Here is a 25,779-nt window from a genome sequence, read left to right on the forward strand (position 1 = left end):
TTTCACTTACTGAAAAATAAGTAATTTTCAAAAACGTAGAAAAAAATCTCTTGGTCAGGGGTTCCAGATTTTTATTGGGAAATTTTTATTTCGTTGCTTGTTTGTTATATCACTTAAGCACACGTTGAATTTTTGGTTTTCCAACCAAATCTTCAACAACCAAAAGCTATGTTGCCTTATTGGATTTCACTTCATAAGTTAGCAAAAAATTGACATATTTTTGGTTTGGTCTTTCAGGGATTTTTGGCTTATGGAGTGTTAGTGGGCCAGTACACAGGCTTGGACTAAGGGTCTTGAAATCTTGCTTAGATTATTTTACTCAATGCTGTCACTGTGCCACTTGAACCACATATCCACTTCTTGCTTCTTAATTGAAGATAAGAATCTTGAGGAGTTATTTGCTTAGGTTGGCATCAAACTGTGATCCTCAGATCACACCCTCCTGAGCAGCTAAGATTAGAAGAATGAGCCAGACCCTGGATATATTGTGCTCCCTATGTAACCTAATCAAGGGCACAGAATTCTGAAGCATATGTGTATGGTTATATATTTCAAAATTAGATGGCAATATATAGACTTGTGTGTGTGTGTGTGTGTGTGTGTGTGTGTGTGTGTGTGTGTGTGTGTGTGTGTGTGTGTGTGTGTGATAAATGTGCAGAGGGATATGAGGATGAATCTGATTTTGAGGAAGATTTCACCTAGAGCTTTTCACAGATTGGGCTACGCTGTACAGAATGCTTGAGACTAAAAGTGAGGTAAATGCTGTCATCATCCCATTCTCCTACATCCCTTGCTAATATATTTATAACCTGTGATGTTGTCATGGTTACTTTTTGTGTATGAGAGCCAGTACTGGGGCTTGAATTCAGGGCCTGGATGTCCCTTAGCTTTGTATGCAATGCTAGCACTCTGGCAATTGAAGCACAGCTCATCTTTTTGTTTTTACTGGTAAATTGAAGGTAAGAGTCTTTTATTCTTATGTTGGCTTTGAACTGAGTTCCTCATATCTCAGGGTTCTGAGCAGCTAGTTTTACAGGCCTGTGTTCCAGTGCCTAGCATTTCATTACTACTTTTACAAGCTGCATGCTCACACACATACTTTCCATTACAAAATCTCACTGCTCAGGATATGTGACAAGAAGTGAGGAAAGATGGTTGAGTGGATAAGTTACCAAATGCGCTTCTACCCCCATTAACATCATTCTGGTCGTTAACTTACCCTTCAGTCAGTGAGAACATATTTCCCCTTTCATTCTGAATTTTTCAAAAGGAAATCAGTGAAATGTTTTTGTTATATCTTTCAAAGATTATCTCCCAAACAGGAGATATTATTTGAATGTATTTGATAATATTTCAGATTGGGTTGGTCTTGTGTGTCGGAATGTGGGCAGAGACCGTCCAGCCAGCTGGGCATCAGGCACAGAGCTGATGCTTCCTGTCTGCTGGTTGCAGAGAGGAAGGTTTTCTTCCTGGCCAAGCTTTCAATTGATATCCTTTCATCTTTGACTTCTAATTACCTAGCATAACAAGCATGAACCATCACCAATAGGCTCATTTTAGAAGTATTAGTAGCTTTTCATTCATTGCTTTTTTCCAGGAAGTTTGATCTGGGCATCCTGGTTGTACCTCATAAGGTTATTTTTATGATACACGTTGCCTCTGCCATTTCTGAAATTCATTTCCTCAGTATTAGATAAATGAATTTGATCTAAAGCCAATAGTATTTTCCTTCCAAGATGCTAGGTACCTTATTTAAATCTTTTATCCTTTGGCAAAGCAATCAGGATGTTTGTGTAAAACCCTAATTCTTCAAAGAATTATAGTTATAAGGTATCATGTGCAAACTTTCATATAGTATCCTTTTTAATGTTTTTATTGTAAAAATACTGTACAGAGGGGCTACATTTACATGAGCAAAATAATGAGTATATTTCCTATCAAGCATTGTTACCTCCTCCTTTGTTTTTCCCCTACCATCCCTTCCCTCCCACCTCCAGAAGTACACTCCCTCCTCTCTCCTTCCTTCCTGCCTAAATTGTAAAGTAAGTTTTTCAACATAGTGTCTTTTACATCTCATTGTTACAGGGGGTCAAGCTGTATCCATTGTTAAGCATTTGGATTTTTCCCCTCTCCTCCCAAAGCTAGAGAAATATATATAGAAGATGCATGGCACCGACATCAAATGCAGTGAAAACAGGGATTATATTGTGGCGGAGCAACATATAAAGACACAAAAATTCACATAACTAATGTAACAAGATTGGGTGGAAAAATGATGATGGTAGAATTAATTTGATAACTCTTCTACAGTTTTTAATAGTTAAGGCTTTTTAACTCAAAGGAGGATTAAAACACACAGAATAGAGGAATATAGTTACTACTCATTTGATGTGTATGGAAAGATTATCAGAATTGTGATGATTAATAAAAATATATGTTCAAATTTCCAGTGGCAGTAAATGGTGCTGGCAAAATTGGTTAACTACATGTAGAAAACTTAAGCTAGATCCTTATATATCACCCTGCACCAGAATCAACTCCAAATGGATCAAAGACCTTGAACTCAAAGCAAATACTCTGAAAACATTACAGGATGGAATAGGAGAAACCCTAGGTCTCCTTGGCTCAGGCCGAAATTTTCTGAATAGAGACCCAGAAACACAACAAATGAAAGAAAGGTTGGACAAATGGGATTGCATAAAGTTGCAGAGCTTCTGCAGGGCAAATGACATAGCTAGCAAGATCAATAGAAAACCCAAGGATTGGGAGAAGATCTTTACTAGCCATACAACGGACAAGGGTCTCATATCTAAAATATACTTGCAACTCAAAAAATTAAACGCCCCAACAACAAATCCTCAAAGAAACAACTGCCCAATAAATAAGTGGGCGAAAGACTTAAAGAGAAACTTCTCTGAAGAAGAAAGAAGGAAGGGCAATAGACACATGAAGAAATGTTCAACATCCCTAGCCATAAAAGAAATGCAAATCAAAACAACATTGAGCTATCACCTCACTCCAGTTAGAACAGCAAAAATCAAGAACTCTAACAACAACAGATGCTGGAGGGGATGTGGACAGAAAGGAACTTTACTTCTTTGTTGGTGGGAATGTAAACTTGTTCAACTACTTTGGAAAACAGTATGGAGGTTCCTCAAAAGACTTCACATAGAACTCCCCTATGACCCAGCAATCCCACTTTTGGGCATTTACCCAATTGCTTACAAACAAGACCACACTAAAGCTACCAGCACAACTATGTTTATTTCAGCATTATTTACCATAGCTAAGATATGGAACCAACCCAGATCCCCCTCAGTAGATGAATGGATCAAGAAAATGTGGTATATATACACAATGGAATTCTATGCCTCCATCAGAAAGAATGACATTGCCCCATTTGTTAGGAAATGGAAAAACTTGGAAAAAATTATATTAAGTGAAGTAAGCCAGGCCCAAAGAAACATAGGTCCCATGGTTTCCCTTATTTGTAATATCTAGTATATGTATGAGTCAAGCGGAAAAGGTCAGATAATGTGATGTCAGGAAAATGAACCCTTAGATGTGTATTTTAATGTTTTTTTTCTTCCATGCATGTGTTTCTAATGCATTTATAAGATTATCTCTTTGTTGCTTTGTATGTCCCTCCCCCACAGTATAACCCCTGCTTTCACTATATTTGATGTCAGTATAACTTGTGGAGGAGATGGGAAAAAACCAGTTGTTTAAGGATACAGTTGTACCTGTTGCAACAATGAGAAGTAAAGTTGTCATGTCCAAAACGAGCTTTACAACGTCGGTGTTGGGGGGGGGGAGGGAGGGGAGGAAGGAGAAGGATTGGGATGGGGGAGGGGGGAGGCTGGGAAGGGATGTGAAGGGTAAACAAAGGAGGAGGCTGCAATGCTTGGTAAGAAATGTACGCATTATCCTGCCCATGTAATTGTAACTCCTCTGTACACTATGTTCACAAATAAAATTAAATTAAATTAAAAAAAATTTCCAGTGGCAGACTGGTATGCTAAATGGGAGCAGACATTGGTGATGCCAGGGGTTTGAAAGCGGATAATGAAGGAGAATATCAGAGGAGAGCATTTGCTAAGGATATAATTTCCAAAGGTCATACCAAATATATGGAACTAGAATGCTAAGTGATGATCTACTGAACACTAAATTTTATTTGTTGGATTCTTTGTTTTATGTATTCCAGGGATTAGAACCTTGGGCTTGGGTACTGTTCCTTAGTTTTTGTTTCTCAAGGCTAGTGCTCTACCAGTTGTTTCACATGATATTTTGGGTGGTTAATTGGAGAACAGTCTTTCCAAATTAACTCTTTGGGCTTGCTTCAAACATGATCTTCAGGTATCAGCCTCCTGAGTAGCAAGCATTCCAGTTGTGAGCCACCAGAGCCCGGCTAGAGTCACATTTTAAAAGTATTCTCTCAGTGAATCATATGTGTCTAGCTCCTATTTGAGCACTTTGGTTCCAGGGGTCATGTTAGATTTAGAATAACATGAGAATTTTTCATTTTGTAACCCGCAGCATCCAATATCTATCTAATTTATTCTTATCTTCATTTCTGATCTTTTTTTCTTCATTGTAGCTTTCCATTCTTACTTCACAAGCAAGCATGTCAGTGCTGTTTTCCTTTTCTGAAGCAAGTCACGTCCATTCCCATTAATTGGGGATGTACTTACTGTTCTTACTGCCTGCAGTACCTGCTTCTAGATAATTGCATGGATGATGGCTTTCAAGCTAACTATCTCCTTCTCAGGGATGTCTCCTCGCATCCCCACTTTGAAGTTGTTGCCACAAAACGACCAATGTCATGTCTCTGGTTTATAGAAATTATCATTATGACTTCTGGTTTTCTATTCAGCAAGAAATTGCTAAGGAGAGATCCACGTTCACATCTGTTTCGCCAACATCTGTAATAATGCCTGGTCCTTAGTGCTCAGGAACCTTACTTGGAGATCAGCCTTCTCCAGCTCAATTTATGCTAGTTTCTGGTCAAGCCAGCTCTTCAAGCTGAAGTCTGGTGGCTAGCATTCTTTGTGCCTTTCTGTGTCGCTGAGTCCACTTCAGGGCAAGATCAGTGCCTGACACCTATTTCCTGCTATGGAAAGATGGCTGTGGCATCATAGAAGTTATGGCTATTGTTTTGTGAAGCTGCGTGAGGACACACATCCCCACAGAAATTCACCAAGCCAAGTGTGTCCCATGCCCAGAAGTGCATTCTACAACTCAGCAACCAAATTATCACCCACTCCCTGATGAACTCTATATTTCCATTTCCTTAAAAAGAAAGAAAAATTCAAAACATGCCTTTGATGATTTGTCATTGAATTACTGAAGCAGAGTATACAATTTTGTGTATTTGTAAGTCTTTCTCCATCTCTCTTGAGCCATTGACATATTTCTATGTGTTTGAAGCTTGGAAGGTAAAATGAGGTTTAATTCAGCATAGTCAGAAACACTTTTGGAGGGAATGCAAACTTTCAATATGATGTTCTACAGATGTCCATCTTGGCACAGGAACTGAGTATACTGTCATAAGATAAGAGGCTTGTTCTGATTTCTATTGACTTTCCTCTGGGTGCAGGGAGTGTGATCCCACTGCATGTGTGTCTCTTTGTTACACTGGAGGGCCAAGGACTCCTCTCAAAATCTAATGCGATGGGGGTAAGAGAGACTAAACCTCAGAACCCAGCTTCCCACATCACTAGGATTACAGACCTGAGACTCCTATACTCAACTCATAGCTGCTTTTTTATACATAGTGTACTAAGTTTCATTCTATTCACTTCATAGACAGATATGAAAATATGTGTATATATTTATTCATCTATTTATAATCAGTATTATATATAGAATCAAAAAATATATTCATATAATTATAATCAAAGTTATATTACCACTTTCTCCAATAATGATTTACACTAGATTTGTGAAAAATATACTCAAGACTGAAAGTGATAAATGCCTTTGTAGTATGAAAAATCATATTCATTCTTATACATCATATAATATACTATAAAAATATAAAGAACATAACAAATATTTGCATATAACTGATTTAATAGTGGATTTTTTTCCTTCCTGACTTTGTCTTTGTCCATCTATGTAAGCCTTCTTTCTTCTATTGATGATGGCTTTTACTTTCCAATATAGGTATTTCCTATGTATTTTGTCAAATATTTTCAGCCCTAAGTACATTTTGGATATTATTGGAGCCAAATTTTTCTTCAATATTTCCCAAAGCACAATAAATATGTATACAGACTTGAATTCACTGTTGGAAGAGAGTCCCATATACCATTATAAACATTGTAGCATTTGTCACAATTGACAGAACTGCTTTCTAAGGACATCTGATCTGCTATGTCCTAGAGCTTTTGGAGCCACCTTATCACCTCATTCAGGCATGGCCTGGCTTCCTTGCCACTGCCTGTGCATTTAACAGTCCCCTTTATATCCATAAGTCTCTCTTGTACAGCCCCCTCTTACTCTGTGTTTTCCCACAAACAAAACAAGTGCATGGTGCTTGAGATTGTAGGTTGAAAAAAACCACATTTAGGATTCATGAATTGTATAACATAATATAAACATTGGCATTTTAATAACGTTAGAAAAATAAATAGAATGAACATTTTACAACAATAAGGACAAAAAGAAAAAGAAAAATTTTCCCAGGAAGAGGTGAAGGAATCTCGAAATCTAGATTGGCCTCTAAGTTGCCTTCAGGCAGCAATTCTGCCTCAGAGTCCTCAAAGAGATCTACTTCCTCATAAAAGATAGAATTTTTTCCTGAGTCGTGGGAGGGAGAGATTATAATTTCTCAATTGGATATTGGATCCCCTGCAGCAGGACAGATTATTCTGTATATTATGTGAGGACAGATTCCCTTTCGTCAACTGAAACTAGATTTTGGACCTCACTTATTGGTTTTCCTAAACATAGACTGGGTCATTTTCCATTGGCACACATTTTCCTGCACTCCAAAAAGAAAAGGTATGTACATATGACCAAATAAGTGAAATGAACCACAAGATAGGGACATAAGTGGTTTTTTCTTTCTTTCTCTTGTTTCTAACGTATTTACAATATATCATGTGATTTTTTTGTTCTTTGTATGTTCCTCCCCCATGGTATAACCGCTGTTTTCACTGTATGTAATGTCGATGCCATGCATATTTTATATATGCTTCTCTAATTTGTGGAGGGGAAGGGAAAAAACAAAATGCTTAAATAGAGATACAGGTTGACCCATTGTAATAATGAGATGCACAAGACACTTTGTGGAAAAACGATCATCAGAATTTAGGCGGGATCAGGGGGAGTGTAGCTGTGGAGGGGGGAGGGAAGGCATGATGGGGGATAAACAAAGGAGGAGGTAATAATGCTTGACAGGAAATGTACTCATCACCTAGATTATGTAACTGTAAACACTCTGTACATTATTTTTTACATTGAAAATGTATTAAAAAAGGTCAAAAGACCCAGAAATAAAACCACATACTTACAATCATCTGATGTTTGATAAAGGAGTGAAAGATGTACAGTGGAAAAACATAGCTTTGCCAGTTGCCTGTGGCTCATGCCTTTAATCCTAGCTACTCAGAAGGCTGAGATCTGAGGATCGTTGTTCAAGGCCAGCAGGGCCAGAGAAGACCATGAGACTCTTATCTCCAATAAAGCACAAGAAAATGGGAGGTGGAACTGTGGCTCAAGCACTAGCCTTAAGCTGAATATCTGAGGGACAGCGCTGAGGACCAGAGTTCAAGCCCCAAAACCAACACACAAACACACACACACACACACACACACACACACACACACACACACACACACACACACACAAATCATAGCCTTTTCAACAATTAGTGTTGGGAAAACTGGGCAGCTATAGTCAGAAAACTAGAAGTGGATCTCTGCTTGCACTAACATCAATTCAAAATGGATTAACTACCATAAAATCAGCCAAACTACTGTAACACAGAATACGGATGGCATTAGAAATTGTAGGTACAGGCATGGACTTCCTGAATAGAGTCCCAGGGACACAACAGATAGGATAGAGACCCAACAAATTGGACTACATCTAAGGAAAGAAATTCTTCAAAGACTAGGGACATAGCCACTAAACTAAAAAGACAACCAACAAATTGGGAAAAGATATTTACCTGCAATACATCAGACAAAGGGCTAATATTCAATGTATACATGGATTTCAGGAAACTACCCCTCCCAAACCTAATAAACCAATCACTAAATGGGCAAGGAGGTAAGGAGAGACTTCTCAGAAGAAGAGGTAAATATGGCAAAGAAACATCAGAAAAGGTTCATCATCCCTGGCCATAAAAATGTAAATCAAAGCAATCCTGAGGTACCATCTTACCCAAATATTCTGAATTCTGAAAACAAATGCTGTTGGGAAGTGGATGAAAAGGAATCCTACTGCACTGGTGGTGGGAATGTATACTAATACAACCACTCTGGAAAGCAGTCTGGAAGTTGCTCAAAAATCTAAATACAGGCCTTCTCTAATACCATCCCATACCAGTTCTAGGCATCTAACCTGAGAATCATGAACCATAATATGACAAGGACACTTGCATAACCATGTTCCTTGCTGCTCAATTCACAGTGCCAAGTTATGTACAAAACTCAGATGCCCCACAATAAATAAATGGATCCAATAATTATGCTATCTATATACAATGAAATTTTACAGAAAGAGCCATTAGAAAGAAAAAAATAATGTCATTTGCAAGGAAATGGATGGAACTAGAATAAATCATGTTAAGAAAGTTAAGCCAAGATCATAGAGACAAATGGCACATTTTCTCCCTGATATGTGAAAGTTAGATTTAAAACTCAAGGGGATATGACAATCTGTACATGATTCTAGGCATCATATATAATAAGAACAGAAGAGGACAGGCTTTGGAGAAAATCACAAAATTGTAATACCCAAGCACCTCTTCTTATGTGTATAAAACAATACATATAACTGAATAAAATTACAAAGATAAGGAAACAAAGGAACTTGTCTTAATTCATCTATTCATTTTGTGATGACTCTGTATTCTTAACCCAATATACATTATATAATATGCGTGCACATCTAAGGAAAGATAGGGGAAGGGTACAGAATCAGTGGAAAGTGGATGAAAAATTGCAGCAGTAGAGCCCACTGGCTGTACTGGACATTGTTGAAAGTGAACTATGGAACTCGAGGGTCTAGATGGGAGGGAGGAAATGGATGAGAATGGGGGAACAGATGAGACTAGGTAAAAGGAAGAAAATGTACTAGTTACCTGACATAGAGAAAGGTAACCATGCTGTATATCACCACTAAAACAGCAATATTTGTTTTTTTTTAAAAAAGAAAATAGTTCCCAAATGAGAATATGAAAAAAGTGAAATACAGGGCAGATAATTCTTTTTTTTAAGTCCTTGGTACCTGAAAGTTTCAATCATTAGCTATTGTCCTACAAACTGAGTCATGCCTCTAAACCCAAAAGTCCTTACAATATTCATTTTTTTTGTCCTTGATTTCTTCACATTGTCTATTTACTTTTCAGTGTGTGTGTGTGTGTGTGTGTGTGTGTGTGTGTGTGTGTGTGTGTGTGTGTGTGTGTGTGTGCCAGAAATGGAGCTTGAACTCAGGATCTAGGTGCTGTCCCTGAGATTCATTTTTGCTCAAGAGTGCACTCTACCACTTGAGCCAAAGCTTCACTTCTGGATTTTCTTGAGCAGTTTATTGGAGATAAAAGACTCACACAAACGTTTTTGCACCACTACATTCAAATCATCATCTTCAGATCTTAGCCTCTGGAGTAGCTAGGATTACAGGCATGATCTAAGGTATCTGCCTTATTAATTGTTGCTTTTTCAAAAAAGCTGGTGCCAGTGGCTCATGCCTGTAATCGTAGCAACTCAGGCGGCTGAGATCTGATAATCGAGGTTTAAAGACAACCTGAGTAAGAAAGTCTGTTAGACTATTATCTCATTAACTGGTTACCCCTTCCCCAACTCCTTGGCCGGAGGTCCATCCAGTGGCGCCAACCCAAACAGCATCAACAGAGACAGAGACTGAGGTGAAACACACAGAGCCATCACCACCCTGCCCAGCCCACAACCATCTCAACTGAACTCTGATTGCAATGGCAACCAATGACCTACATCACACAGAAACAACAACTAACTCCAGGGTGAGTACTCCCCAGGGGACAGTGTATCCCTCAAGGGAGACCAGAACTGGTGGGAATCCCCAGACCCTGACCCAGACTCCTCCCCCACAGGATCCACTTAAACTGGGAATAGTTTGAGAGCTCCACCAGCCCATGGAGCACACCCAGCTGGCCAGGCTAGAGCAAGAGCGCCCCTGGAAGGGAGCGCAAATGCCCAAGCCAGGAACAGTGCCCCTGGGTCAAAACAGCCTACAGTGGAAGAAATTTGAAATGTGTACTCCAGGCTGTGTAACCTAGGCAGGATACACAGCAGCACAGGTCCAACTGGCATGCCCCAGGGCAGGGGCCGGGACAAGGCCTGGGGATCCAGTGCCTGAGCAACACAACCAACTCTTCCCAACTGAATTCAGAAGCTTAGCATATGCCTCAGCAGAGGGGGGAAAAACAAGGAACTGCACCCGCCTTGGAATCATGCCTCTGACAGCAAAAGATCAGGGGTCCAGCACAAGAGAACCAGAAGCCAAAACCCAACCAGAACCCGACCCATATATCCTAGGCTGGTTATTGGACAACGCAGGCCGCCAGCACCTGATAATAGTCAGGAGGTCAGGCTGGTAAGGTGGCTCAGGATTAGAGTGCTTGTCTTGTGTGCATGAGGTCCTGGATCTGATTCCCAAACGCCATATATGCAGAAAGGGCCAGAAGTCGTGCTGTGGCTCTAATGGTAGGGCACCAGCCTTAAGCTGAAGAGCTGAGGGACAGCGCCCAGGCCCAGAGTTCAAGCCCACAACCGGCCAAAAAAAAAATCAGGAGCCCATAGCAGACTCCAGCAAATGGGAGAGTACATCCAGCACATCCGATCTCACCAAGAGCACCTGTTGGAATAAACAGGAACATTCTAGGCTGCTCAACCCTTCTATAGGTGGGAACTGCCATTGTTCTACAGCAGAGAGCTGAGAACAGAACCCTACATCGGTCAGAGTAGAAGCTAGAGGTTGGCCACCAACAGAACTGAGACCAGGCAGGTATAATCTCTCTCTACCAGCACAGAAACAGCAACCAAGCAAAGCAGACATCTATTGACCAAAACAAAATTTCAGATTAGTCTACAATAATCCCTGAAAATAACAGAAAAAAAATTACAAGCCTTATCAACACCCTATATAGCAAGCTACCCCCAAAAGCCAGCAGCTACGCAGGGGAGAGGCCCAGTGGGAGCAAAGCAGGAATGGAAGACAAAGTTACATCCAAGAGATGCAGTAGGTAATGACTCAAGAATTAAAGTGAGAAATAGACCAGAAATTTAAAGAACACAGGGACAAAATATTGAAAGTGATGCAAGGTATCACACAGGAGGTGCATGCAAAAATAGAGGCAGTACACACCTCACTAAAAGGTGAGATTAGTACAAACACAGAGGCAGCACAGACCTCACTAAGAGGTGAGATTAGTACAAAAATAGAGGTAGCACACACCTCATTAAGAGGTGAGATTAGTACTTGGAGAACCAACATTGAATCCAGAAATGAGTCCATGCAAACCACAATGGAAGCTGTAGTTAACAGAGTGAACAAAATGGAATGTAGAGTGTCAGATACAGAAGACAGAATACACCAACTGGACCAAAAAATCTCAGATATGGAAAAAAATCACTTAAATTATGCCAAAGGGAAATCCAAGAGCAAGCAGATAGTTCCAGGAAATTTAACCTTCATATAATTCGAGTGGACAAAAGTGAGGAATATCAAAGCAAGCGAATGCAACACCTATTCAAAAAGATAATCTGTGAAACTTTCCCCCATCTCAAAAAAGAACAAGTTACCTACATAACAGAAGCATATAGAATACCAAAGAAGCAAGATCCCAGGAGAAACACTTCTAGACACATTATAGTAAAAAAATGGTAGATCTGAAAAATAAGGAAACAATCTTGCATGCAGCAAAAATGAAGAAGCAGGTATACTACAATGGGAAAAAATTAAATCAATGCAGATCTCTCCACACAGACACTGAATGCAAAAAAGGCCTGGGGAAGTACCATACAAGCCCTGAGAGTCAATAACTGCCAACCCAGACTGATATAACTGGCAAAGCTAGCATTCACAGTGGATGGAGAACTGAAAAACTTTAAAAGTAAAGGAAAAATAAATCAATACATAAACATTAAGCCAGCATTACAAAGAATACAATAGGGGGAACACAACCTGAAGAAAGCAACCAGGAACAGGGACCCACACCAGACAGGCTTTAATAGAATTCTAACTGAGCAAGCACAGAAGGAAAGGAAAGAAGAAAATCTTATAGAAACAGGGCATGACAGGGACCACAATGCATCTCTCTGTATTATCTCTTAATATTAACGGTCTTAATTCACCAATCAAAAGAAAAAGAACTCCAGATTGGATCAGAAAACATGACCCATCCGTTTTAGCCTTCAGGAGACCCACTTCTCATCCAAACATACAAACTCGGAGTGAAGGGTTGGAAAAGGATCTACCAATCAGATGCCCCCAGTAAGAAAGCAGGAGTAGCTATCCTGATATCTAACAAAATAAACTTTTCATTAAAATCAATAGAAAAAGACAAAGAAGGACACTACATATTAATACAGGGAACAATCCAGGAGGAGGATATTATCATTATTAACTTATATTCCCCACACATTGGCGCACCAAAATATGTTAAGCAAACTTACAGAATAAAATAGATCCCAATACAATAATACTAGGAGACTTTAACACACCACTCTCACCAAAGGACAGGTCTACCAAAGAGAGGATTGGCAAAGTAGCTACTGAATTGAGTGAAGCCAAAAGCAGAACTAACTGAAATCTACCCAGTATTTCACCCTAAAACAACAATACACATTCTTCTCAGCAGCTCATGGCACTTTCTCCAAAATCATAGTTCATGCAAGGAACTTAAGCAGATACAAGGGGATTGACCGAATCCCGTGTCCTGTCCAAACACAGTGGAATCAAGCTACTTGTCAATAATAAATCAAACCGTAGAAATTATTCAAATACATCAAAATTCAACAGCACACTTCTATGAAAAACCTGGGTAACAGAAGAACTTAAAGAAGAAATTAAAAAGTTCCTACAACTCAATGAAAATGAAGATACATCACAAAGAAACTTGTGGGACACAGCAAAAGCAGTCTTAAGGGGCAAATTTATTACCTTCAGTGCCCACATCAAGAAAATAGACAGACCAAGTAAAAAATCTCATATTGCAATCAAAACAGCTAGAAAAACATGAAAAAATGGTACCCAACGTTACTAGACAAAGCCAATCAAACTAATAGCTGAAAATTAATGAAATAGAGAATAGGAAAATAATAGATAAAATTAATAAAACAAAAATCTGTTTCTTTGAAAAAATAAGTAAAATTGATGGACCGTTGGCAAGATTAATTAAGAAAAGAAGAGAGGAAACCCAAATTAACAAGATCAGGGATGCCATAGGAAAAATCACAAGTAGCCAGGATATCTGAACAATTTTAAAGGAGTCTTTTCAAAAGTTATATTTTCTAAACAAAGAAAACCTGGCAGAAATGGATGCATTTTTACAGAAACAGAAGTTCCCCAAACTGAGCAAAGAAGAAGTAAATCAATTAGCCACTATGTCACAATGAGATGCAGGAAGCAATCAGAAGTCTTCCAATAAGGAAAAGCCCAAGAATAGATGGATTCACAACAGAATTCTATAAAACCTATAAAGAGGAAGTAATACCCATATTCCTCAAACTCTTCAGAGAAACAGAGAAGGAGGGAACTATCCCAAACTCATTCTATGACGCCAATATTACACTCATCCCCAAATCAGGCAAAAACTCAACCAAAAAAGAGAATTGGACAAATTTCCTTCAAAGACCCTTAACAAAATTCTAGCTAACAGAATCCAGAAAACACACACAAAATAATCATACACTATGACCAGGTGGGCTTCATCCTAGAGATGCAGGGATGGTTTAACATACATAGGTCAATAAATGTAATCCAACACATCAACAGAGCCAAGTCAAGATTGACGTGCTTATCTCCAAAGACACAGAAAAGGCTTTTGGTAAAATACAACATTCATTTATGTTAAAAGCTGTGGAGAAAATAGGAACAGAAGGAACATTTCTTTTTTTTTTTTTGTCGGTCGTGGGGCTTGAACTTTTGGCCTGGGCGCTGTCCCTCAGCTCTTCAGCTCAAGGCGAGTGCTCTACCACTAAAGCTACAGCGCCACTTCCAGAAGGAACATTTCTTAAAACAATGAAAGCCATACACAACAGACCAATACCCAATATAATAAGTAATAGGGAAAAGCTACTACCAATTCTCCTAAAATCAGGAACAAGGCAAAGATGCCCACTCTCTCCACTCCTCTTCAATATAGTCCTGGCACAATTAGCCAGGACAATAAGGCAAGACAAAGACATTAAAGGGATCCTCATAGGGAAAGAAGAAGTTAAACTATCCCTTTGTGCAGATGAAACGACACTGTATCTTCATAACCCCAAAAACTCAGCCAAACATACAAACAAATTCAGAGTAAAGGGTTGGAAAAGGATCTACAAATCAAATTCCCCCAGTAAGAAAGCAGGGGTAGCTATCCTGATATCTGACAAAATAAACTTTTCATTAAAATCAGTACAGAAAGACAAGGACGGACACTACATATTAATAGAGGGAACAATCCAAGAGGAGGATATTACCATCATCAACTTATATGCCCCAAATATTGGTGCACCCACATAGGTTAAACAAATACTCTCAAACTTACAGAATAAAATAGACTGCAATACGATAATACTAAGAGACTTTAACACACCACTCTTACCAAAGGACAGGTCCACCATCCAGAGGATTGGCAAAGAAGCTACTGAATTAAGTGAGGCCATACTTCAAGCGGAATTAACTGACATCTACCGAGTATTTCACCGTAAAACAACACAGTACACATTCTTCTCAGCAGCTCATGGAACTTTCTCCAAAATAGACCATATCATAGTTCATGCAAGGAACTTAAGCAAATACAAAGGGATCGACATAATCCCTTGTGTCCTATCTGACCACAGTGGAATTAAGCTAGTTCTCAATAACAAAGCATACTGCAGAAATTTCTCTAATACAGGGAAATTGAACAGCACACTTCTTAGCAATGCCTGGGTAACAGAAGAGATCAGAGAAGAAATAAAACATTTCCTACAACTCAATGAAAATGAAAACACCTCGCAAAGAAACTTGTGGGACACAGCAAAAGCAGTCCTGAGGGGCAGATTTATTGCTCTCAGTGCCCACATCAAGAAAATGCAAACAGACCAAGTAAATAATCTCATGTTGCAATTAAAACAGCTAGAAAAACAAGAAAAAACTAGATGGAGCCAGATACCCAAATTAAGAGCAGAGATTAACCAATTAGAAAACCAGAAAATTATAGCCAAATTTAACCAAATAAAAAGCTGGTTCTTTGAAAAAATAAATTAAATTGATGGACCGTTGGCAAGATTAATTTTAAAAAAAAGAGAGAAAACCCTTATTAACAGGATTAGGGATGCTACGGGAAAAATCACCACACGTACCCAAGATATCCAAACAATCCTAACGGACTACTTTCAAAAGTTATACTCTCTAAAGGAAGAAAACCTGGCAGAAATAGATGCATTTTTAGAGAAATACAAGTTGCCCAAATTGAGCAAAGAAGAAGTAAACAATTAAATAAGCCAATATCCTACAACGAGGTACAGGAAGTTATCAAAAGTCTTCCAACAAAAAAAAGCCCAGGACTAGATGGATTCACAGCAGAATTCTATAAGACCTTTAAAGAAGAGCTATTATCCATACTCCTCAAGCTCTTCAGAGAAACAGAGAAGGAGGGAGCTATCCCAAACTCATTCTACGATGCCAATATCACACTCATCCCCAAACCAGGCAAAGACCCAACCAAAAAGTAGAATTACAGGCCAATTTCCTTGATGAACATAGATGCAAAGATCCTTAATAAGATTCTAGCTAACAGAATCCAGAAACACATAAAAAATACACTATGACCAGGTAGGCTTCATCCCAGAGATGCAGGGATGGTTTAACATACATAAGTCAATAAATGTAATCCAACACATCAACAGAGCCAAGGTCAAGAATCACATGATTATCGCCACAGATGCAGAAAAGGCCTTTGATAAAAATCAACATTCATTCATACTAAAAGCTGTGGAGAAAATAGGAATAAAAGGAACATTTCTTAAAACAATAAAAGCCATTTATATCAGACCAATAGCCAATTATACGTAATGGGGAAAAGCTAAAACCAATTCTCCTAAAATCAGGAACAAGGCAAGGATGCCCCCTGTCTGCACTCCTCTTCAATATAGTCCTGGAACCCTTATCCAGGGCAATAAGGCAAGGAAAAGGTATTAAAGGGATCTGCATAGGAAAAGAAGAAGATAAACTATCCCTTTTTGCAGACGACATGATTTTATACCTTCTCGATCCCAAGTACTCCATCCATTTAGAAATCATAAATCACTTCAGCAAAGTAGCAGGATACAAAATAAACCCACAAAAATCAGTTGCCTTCCTGTACACTGACAATGTACAAGAAGGGAGGGAAATAAAGGGAGCAACCCCATTCACAATAACCTCCCCAAAATTTTTCTCTGCATTGTTATCTAAATATTATCACTATTGGGAAATGTTATCACTGTTTTACTTAGCCTGGTGTTCAGTTAAATGGAAAGGTGTCTTTATTGATTCAGAAAGGAAGGGTGGATATTATGGTAGGCACCTCAGATGTATTGCTATGTATATTAAGGGCTATAGACCCCACCTGTAATGTTTTACTGTTTTGTAAGCAGAATAGATGATGCATTTTGTGTGCAAGTAGAAACTACTTTGAAGCTTAAGAAAAAGAGGAAACATATCTCAGATGCTACATATGCTATTATATTTTTAAAATTTGTATGATAACATCCAAATTACGGCAAATTCACTATGTATTTTTGTACAAAAGGGGTGATTTTCCTGAGCCTTCTCTCATTACATTACAAAACAGCTTCACACACTTAAGTGAGATATAGTTTTGAACCCAGGTTTATTGCTTACTGGAAATTTAAATTTTTTTCCCAGTCTGTGGTTGTTTTTTTCTTTTTTTTCCAGAAATTGTGGTCAAATGCAAACAATTTAAAATTGATCATCTTTTTACACTTTGTATTAGCATTACCTAGTTATATAAGTGGATTTCATTTTGATATATCCACATAGGCATACAATGTACACTGATCATATTTACCCTTTCATCATTCTCCTTCTCTTCTCCCAGGTTTTATTATCTTAATCATTTTAAGATTACAACATAGTAGTAAGTATATTTACAATATTGTACAAGTTCAATGTCCACACTGATATCATCCTCCAATATTAAAATCTATATTCATTAAATAATTTTCCACTCTCCTCTGCTTCAAGATCTCCATCAAGTATGATTTTGCTTCCTGTCTCTATCAATTTGAATGTTCTATGTAACTGATATAAGTAGAATTATGCAATATTTGATCTTGTTATGACTGGCTTATTTCATGTAGTACAGTGTCCCCAAGATTCAGCCATAATATAACATCTGTCACAAAATAATTCTTTTTAAAGTTGAAGTAATATACCACTGTATGTATAAACCACATTTATTTTATGTATTCATTTGTTGATGGCCACTTGGATTGCCTCCATGTTTTAGTATTGTACAAAATGAATATGAGTGCTCAAAGATTTCTTCAAGACCCTGCTTTAGAGTATATGCCCAGAAGTGGAGTCATTGGATCATATGACAATTCTCTTTCCTTCCTTTCATTTTTTTTTCTGTCATGGGCTTGACTCAGGGCCAGGTCACTGTCTCTGAACTTTTCCTCAAGGCTAGTGTTTTACCACTTTAAAACACAGGTCCACTTCCTGTTTTCTACTCAGGCTAGCTTGGAACGATGATCCTTGGATTTCAGCTTCTTGTCCTGACTGGTTAGGATTACAGGCATGAATAATCCTGTTTTGAATTGCTGGAAAAGTTGCCATACTGTTTCCCATAGAAAGGTTCCAATTTTGCCACACTTTTGTCAGTATTGTTACTTTGTTTTTTGTAGTTATCCTAATTCATATGAAATGGTCATATTCTTCATTGTTTTGACTTACACTTTCCTAGTGATTAGTGACGTTAAACACCTTTATGTGCATGTTAACATTTTAATTGTCTTCTCTGGAGAAACATCTGAATTCTTTGCACAGTGTAAAATCAGGTTGTTTGTTATTGTTGGGATGTTGTTCTTTATATATTCTTGATGTGAACCACTCATCAAATATATGCTTGCAATGACTTTATACCATTCTGTGTTGCTTATTTGGACACTGATGATTGCATCCTTTGGTGCATCCTGTTTGCGTTTTCCTACAGTGACTGACTCTTCTCTGATGTCAGTTTCTAGTATGTCTTCTGGTCCTGTAACGATGAACCATCATATTGATTTGCACTCCTCTTTTGTAACAGTGAACTAAAGCTACATAATAATGCTCTGACTGTTTATCGGCTTCCATTTTTGGACCTATTCCCTCAGCTTTTAGTAAAAAGCCTTGGGGCATATCCACAAATTATTAGGTCCTAAAAACAACGTAGAAAGTTGTACCATTAAATATAGTTACTTCTGATGGAAATATGTGACTTCCAATTTCTAAAATAGGGCAAATATGATGAAATTGATACAGATTTTTTAATTGCCAGTCATAGTGCTTGAACTCTGGGCCTGGGTGCTGTCCCTCAGCTCTTCAGCTCAAGGCTAGTGCTCTATCACTTGAGCCACAGCACCACTTCTGGCCTTTTCTGTGTATGTGGTACTGAGGCATTGAACCCAGGGCCTCATGCCTACAAGGCAAGCACTCTACCACTGAGCTGCCTTCCAATGCTTGATAGGAAATGTACTCATTACCTTCCTCATGAAACTCTAACCCCTCTGTACATTATTTTTACAATAAAAATGTATTTTTTAAAAAAATGAAAATTGAGAGCTTCATAATGTAGAAGCACACCAAAACTCTAGGTATATATTTTTCTTCATATGAATATGTAGAATTGTATGAGGCTAGAGATTTAACCTACTTGCAAGTTAATAATGAACTTGTCACATTTTCATGGATGGTACACGATTTATGATACTCTTGGGTAAGGGACAAAAGGTACTTAATTTTTACAGCAATAGTGAAAGCCAGTGATGTGTGTGTGTGTTTGTGTGTATTTAAATATTTGAAATAAATCTCCCAGCCCTCAGTGCTACTGAGTGAGGTAAAGGTAGCCATGTGAAACCTATACAAAAAATGGGTTCTGAGTTTGAGCAACTGCGATCTATATAATGAGCAATAGGCATGCCTGAACTTTACTCTGGAGGATGACAATAGCTTAGAAATAGGTTGTAAAACTATCCTTGTAAATATACTATAGAATAAAGAGCAACTAATGTTCACTTGAAGATATGCAAATACTTGAGACTGCTGTGGAATTGTTCTTTTTCTTTTGTTTCTTGAAGTTTCCTAGCTACCAAGACCAATACATATTTCTCCTGATAAATACATAACTCTCCTTAAAAGTGAGGCATGACAATCTGTTGAGATTACTTATTCTTTTCCTAGCCCTAAGCCTAAAGATGAAATAAGGACTTAAATCCTATCTAAAGTACAAATTCAACAAACGAAATAGATGGAGTTCATATTTTACACATCTAGAAACTTTTCTCTTAGAGCCATTTTTAATGCAGGAGTGGATGAAATTAAGGAAAAAATAGGTCCACAAATACATTTCATTAAGATATTCTATATATTTTAACCGTAATAAAGGATTACACTTCTGTTTTTTAGTGTATGAATGTTTACCTAGTATGAACAGAAAACCAAAGTTTATTCCAGAGCCTATCATGGAATAGAATGTAGCAAATTTTCTATATATTGCTTGTATATTTATAGAATCCACCTGTCTGATTTCTCTCCTATTTTGATAAACAGAGCATCTGTTGTACATGTTGAAATACATTTTTATAACTACAGGATTCTACACACTTTGATGTCTACTAAATATAGAAAAGATTCATGCACAACCCTTACCTTCAAGGAGCAGCTCTCAGTATCCCAAGTAGCTTGTGTTTATCTCCCACCCCTTTCCTCCCGCTGTCAATCTAGGTGAGTGGTAACTGCTATAAGACAGAAAAACTTAGATAATTCACAGACATGCAGTTAGTATCCAATGGAACCTTCTTCACTTGGATTGTGTGTGTGTGTGTGTGTGTGTGTGTGTGTGTGTGTGTGTGTGTGTGTGTGTGTGTGTGTGTGTGTGTGTGTGTGTTGGTTGGGAGTGGAGTTTGAACTCTGGTCTTGGGCGCTGTCCCTGCACTATTCACCTCAAGGCAAGCACTCTACCGCTTGAGCCACAGTGCCGCTTTTGGTTTTCTAGTGGTTTATTGGAGATAAGAGCTCACAGATTTTCCTGCCTGAGCTGGCTTTGAATCATGATCCTCAGATCTTAGCCTCCTGATTAACTGGTGTTACAGGCATTAGCCACTAGCGCCCTGCTTGGATTATATTTTATCACTATGTTTTTGAGAATTTCAGCTTCCTAACTTGGAAACTGAGCTGTCCAGTTCCCAGTGAGTAGATGAATCTCATTACATAAAATTTCATTTAAGGCTTCGAGGGGAAGATGGCAGAGGAGAAGCTGGAGGCTAAACAGGCTCTCGCATAAGAAAGCAGTTTCAGAGCTCCAGTGAACAGTACTAAGCCAGAGAATCACACCAAGTGTGCCATCACACAGAGAGTTAGGCCAGAGAGAGAAAATACAGGCAAGGAGACAGCCCTGAGCACTTGTCAGCAGCCGCCGCCACAGCAGCAGTGGTGGCAGAAGCGACTGCAGCCACCATACCTGAATCACAAAGAGACCAGGACGAAGCAGCCAGACGAGGTGGATGAGCGGATTCTACACAACACCAGCAAGAACATACAAGGAGCACACATCTTCATCCTGCAGTTCACAGACCAGAGACTACCCAGGAACCAAGACTCAGCGTGCATAGCAGCCTAACGTCCTCACTCCTTCTCAGGGAGCAGAGGAGGGAAGGCCACCCCTCGCCCCCCAGTACCGGAGATCTCCATCTTGGATACCGACAAAGCTTGGTGGAGCTGCTAGCACCAACTCAGGCCTTGGAATAAATCTAGAGACATCTAGCAGGTCAAAAGAGCCTAACCTGACCTGCCAGACTCAGCTCCACACAGGGAAAAGTCACCCAGCTCGGGCGCCAGCCCTAGGAGTGGCTTTCTTCACTGGGTAATCAGAGCCAGAGGCTGCCCCTCCCTTTAGCAGCCTTGACAATCAACTGAAATTCAGTAAACAGAAACCCTGATAATGGCTCCAGGCTGGGCTCTGTGAGTTTCTCACAAACCAGCCCCCGGGAAAAGCTACTGTTTGCTGAAAGGCCTCAACTCTACCCAGAACCTAGCCTCATCACAGCACCTACAAACCCAAGGAAAAAGCCATCTCCCTCTTTTGTGATACTCAAAGCAGACCTCCCTCCCATTGAACTAACCTGCGAGGAGGGTTGCAGAGCATTTTTCTTCCTGTTCAAAGAAACTGACTTAAGTAACCAACCAAGCCACAGGAACACAAGCAGACCAGAGACTCCAACAAGGGGCTGGTTACGGACACAAGGGAGATACAGGATTTTTCCCGCTCTTCCCAAAAAAGTCAAAGAATTTTTTGTTCTATATTTTATAAAAAAAATTTTGTTTCTAAAAATTTTTTAATCTTTAATTTTTACCTTTTTTGAAAAAAAATGTTTTATAGTAATTTTTTGTCCTCTTAGAATTTTATTTTAGGGTTATAAGTGAGTGTGAGTTTTTCTCTCTTTTTTGTGTTTGTTTTTGTTTTTGTTTAGCTCTATTGAACTTCTGATCTTTTTTCTTTCTTTCTTACCCTTTTCATCTGTTCTTCTCTTTCGTTCTTTATGTGACTTAATTGCTGTTCTGCACATCCTCAGATAAACCCGTAGTCAATTATTAGACGTTATCCCCCATTGTGTACACACTTAATCCACAAATTTATTACACAATTCAAAACCTCTTAGACTTAAATTCCTTAATAGCAGTACTACCTCTTTATACCTATATAATATTTTAAGTATTTTTGTTTTTAAGTTTTTCACATCTCCTCTATATCCCTCCCTTTCTCTCATTAAATTGATTTTCTTCTCTGAATAGTTTGTTTACGAATATCTATAATATTTTTAATTTTTACTTTTCTATTTTTTCTGGTCTCTTTTTTCCCCTTTCTATTTCTTTTTTTTCTATCTCTCTACTTTCATCCTATCCAACCTATTTCCTGCTTTGAGATTAGGACTTAGTTAACACTCACTGTGCCATCCCACATCACTCTTCCTATTTTTTACCCACAACTCTTCCTAAACCTAATAATTTGTGGTCTTCCAAATTCTTCTTTGTGGTTCATAGCCCATTAATATATAGTTGTTTGATGTTGAATAGATGTATCTGTTGAACTAGATTGTATCTGCAGACTATTGACTGTGCAAATATAGACTTTGGTTGATGCTTGCCTTAAGATAGTGTTCTAGCACAAAACTGGTGTTAATTTCATCCCAAATCGGCAGAGTTAGCCGGAAAAACACAAGAAAAATTGCAAGTCCCGGTATCTCAAATCCCACTCATGATAATCAGGGGACAATACAGATAACAGATAATGAATAATCCAGAAGAGAGTTCCCAAATAGCTCTACGAACACTGCTGGCAAACATGATAAATGAAAAGATTGAAAACATTCCAAGAATTTTGTATGAGCAGGATAGGGAGAGAGTGGAGGCAATCCAAAAGTTTATACAGGAATATCATAAGCGTGAGGAAGGTACTCAAAAACTGATACAGGATTTGCATGAGCAGCTTGAGAATACTCAAAGGGAAAGGCAGGAATGGCGTGAGCAGGCAGAGAACACTCAAAGAGAACTACAGGAATCGCATGAACCGGAGGAAGCTAATCAAAGAGTAATACAGGAATTGAGAGAGCAGGATGAGAATACAGAAAGATCACTAAAGGCATTCAGGGAATCCATTAACAAAGAGCTGAAGGAAGTCAGGGAGCCCACAAAGGGAATGCTGAATAGAAAATAACAGAAGGAATGGGAGTCCAAGGAAAACATAACCAATCAACTAAGTGATTTGAGTATAAACACTGAGCACCAAATTAAGGAAGTAAAGAACTTCATACAAGATCTAAAACAAAGCTTCAACAAAGAATTTGAAGCCATCAAGCTGACCAACTAGAAGGAAAAAAAATAAAAAACAAAGTAGAAAGTCTCGACAGGAGGTCAGACCATGCAGAAGATCGAATCTCGGGGAGAGAAGAGAGCCTAAACATTATAGAGAAAGAACATACAACCATCCAAGAGAAATCCAAAAAATATGAGAGATCTATCCAACACTTGGAAGACACCATCAGAAGGCCTAATCTAAGAGTAATGGTTGTAGAGGAGCACCTAGAAACAGAAGTTAATGGTGAAGGAAATTTGTTTAACAGGATCCTAGCAGAGAACTTCCCAAACATGCAAAAAGATAGGCCTATTCACATACAAGAAGCTTTTAGAACTCCAAATAGGCCAGACCAGAATAGGACATCCCACTGTCAAATTATAATCCACATAGGATCAATTCAGACCAAGGAAAAGATCCTTAAAGCTATCAAGGAGAAAACATTAATGACATATAAAGGGAAACCAATTAGAATCACCTCAGATATCTCAGCAGTGACAATCAAAGCAAGAAGAGCCTGGAATGATGTATGCCATGCACTAAAAACAAATCACTATCAATCAAGAATACTCTACCGAGCTAAACTCTCCTTCATTACTGAAAGCCAAATAAAAACCTTCCATAGCAAAGAAAAATTGAAACAATAGATCTCCACCAAACCAACCCTGCAAAAGATTCTTAAAGATGTCTTACACATAGAAAACCAACAAGACCACAATAGAGGCCAAGAAACTGCACCCAAACTGAGAATCCAAGAACCATAGGAAGAACCCAGTTTTCGCAGCCACCAAGAAGGTGGAACTCCCAAATACCACTCAGTCCTATCTCTTATCATTAACGGACTTAACTCTCCAATTAAGGGACATAGACTGTCTAGTTGGATTAAAAAACAAGATCCTTATATATGCTGCCTTCAGGAATCACATCTTGCCAGTAAAAACAAAAACATTTTCAATGTTAAAAGTTGGAACAAAATCTACCAAGCAAATGGCCCCCATAAACAGGCGGGAGTTGCAATCCTAATATCAGAAAAAATAGACTTCAAATTAAAATTTGTGAGAAGAGATAAAGAAGGTCGCTACATACTAATTAAGGTTTCTCTCCTTTAGGACGATATTACAATTCTAAATATCTATTCGCCAAACAACGGAGCTCACAAATTTATCCAAGAAACACTACTTTCCCTCAAATCCCACATAGATCCAAAGACATTAATTGTTGGGGATTTTTACATACCATTCTCCCCACTAGATAGATCACCTCCGCAAAAACTCAACAGAGAAACCGCAGATCTAAACAACTGCATAGATCAACTAGATTTAACAGACATCTACCAAATATTTTACCCAACAGCATCAGAATACACATGGAACATTTTCTAAAATAGACCACATTTTAGGCCACAAAGCAAAATTGTCCAAATTGAGACACATTGAAATTATACCTTGCATTCTGTCAGACCACAAGGGAATAAAATTAGAACTCAACACCAAAAGCCACCAAAGAAAGTCCGGTAACACATGGAGGCTGAACAACACACTGCTGAATCACGAGTGGGTCATGGAAGAGATCAGAAAAGAAATTCAAGTGTTCATGCTATTCAAAAAACTGAGCACAAAAATTACTAGATCCTCTGGGACATAGGAAATGCAGTAATCAGAGGCAAGTTTATAGCTCTGAGTTCCTACCTCAACAAATTGAAGAGATCTGAAACCAACAATTTAATGAGACATCTGAACTTCCTTGAAAAAGAGCAGCAAGATAAACCCCATTCCAGTAGACGGAAAGAAAAAATTAACATTAAATCAGAATTAAATGAATTAGAATCCAAAACAAACTATAGAAAAAAATCAACAAAACAAAGAGTTGGTTCTTCAAAAAAATTAACAAAATTGACAGACCCTTAGCAAATCTTATCAGAAAAAGAAGAGAACACACCTAAATAAAAAAAACTCAGAAATGAGAATGGAAACCACGGAAACCACCAATATTCAGAAAATTTTAAGGGAATACTTCTCAAACTTTATGTTAATAAGTTTGAGAACTTGGCAGAAATGGCCCTTTTCCTAGCAAATATTGACATGCCAAAACTAAACCAAGATGAGTTAAACCATCTTAACAGGCCCATATCAAGCATTGAAATAGAAACAGCAATAAGAGACCTCCCAGCTAAGAAAAGTCAAGGACCAGACGATTTTACAGCGGAATTCTGCAAGGCCTTTATTGCAGAGCTCACACGAATACTCCTCCAACTCTTCAATGA

The 25,779-nt window shown here is 38.4% G+C and overlaps 1 pseudogene; it reads left to right on the plus strand.

Moving 5' to 3' along the window:
• Window positions 1–20,948, plus strand: part of LOC138834983 (Golgi to ER traffic protein 4 homolog pseudogene) — a 29,420-nt pseudogene extending 8,472 nt beyond the window's left edge.
• Window positions 20,949–25,779: the final 4,831 nt, after the last annotated feature.

Source organism: Dipodomys merriami, unplaced genomic scaffold (genome assembly GCF_024711535.1).
Source record: "Dipodomys merriami isolate MVZ:Mamm:240054 unplaced genomic scaffold, mDipMer1.0.p SCAF_220, whole genome shotgun sequence".
In the NCBI taxonomy this organism is placed as follows: domain Eukaryota; kingdom Metazoa; phylum Chordata; class Mammalia; order Rodentia; family Heteromyidae; genus Dipodomys; species Dipodomys merriami.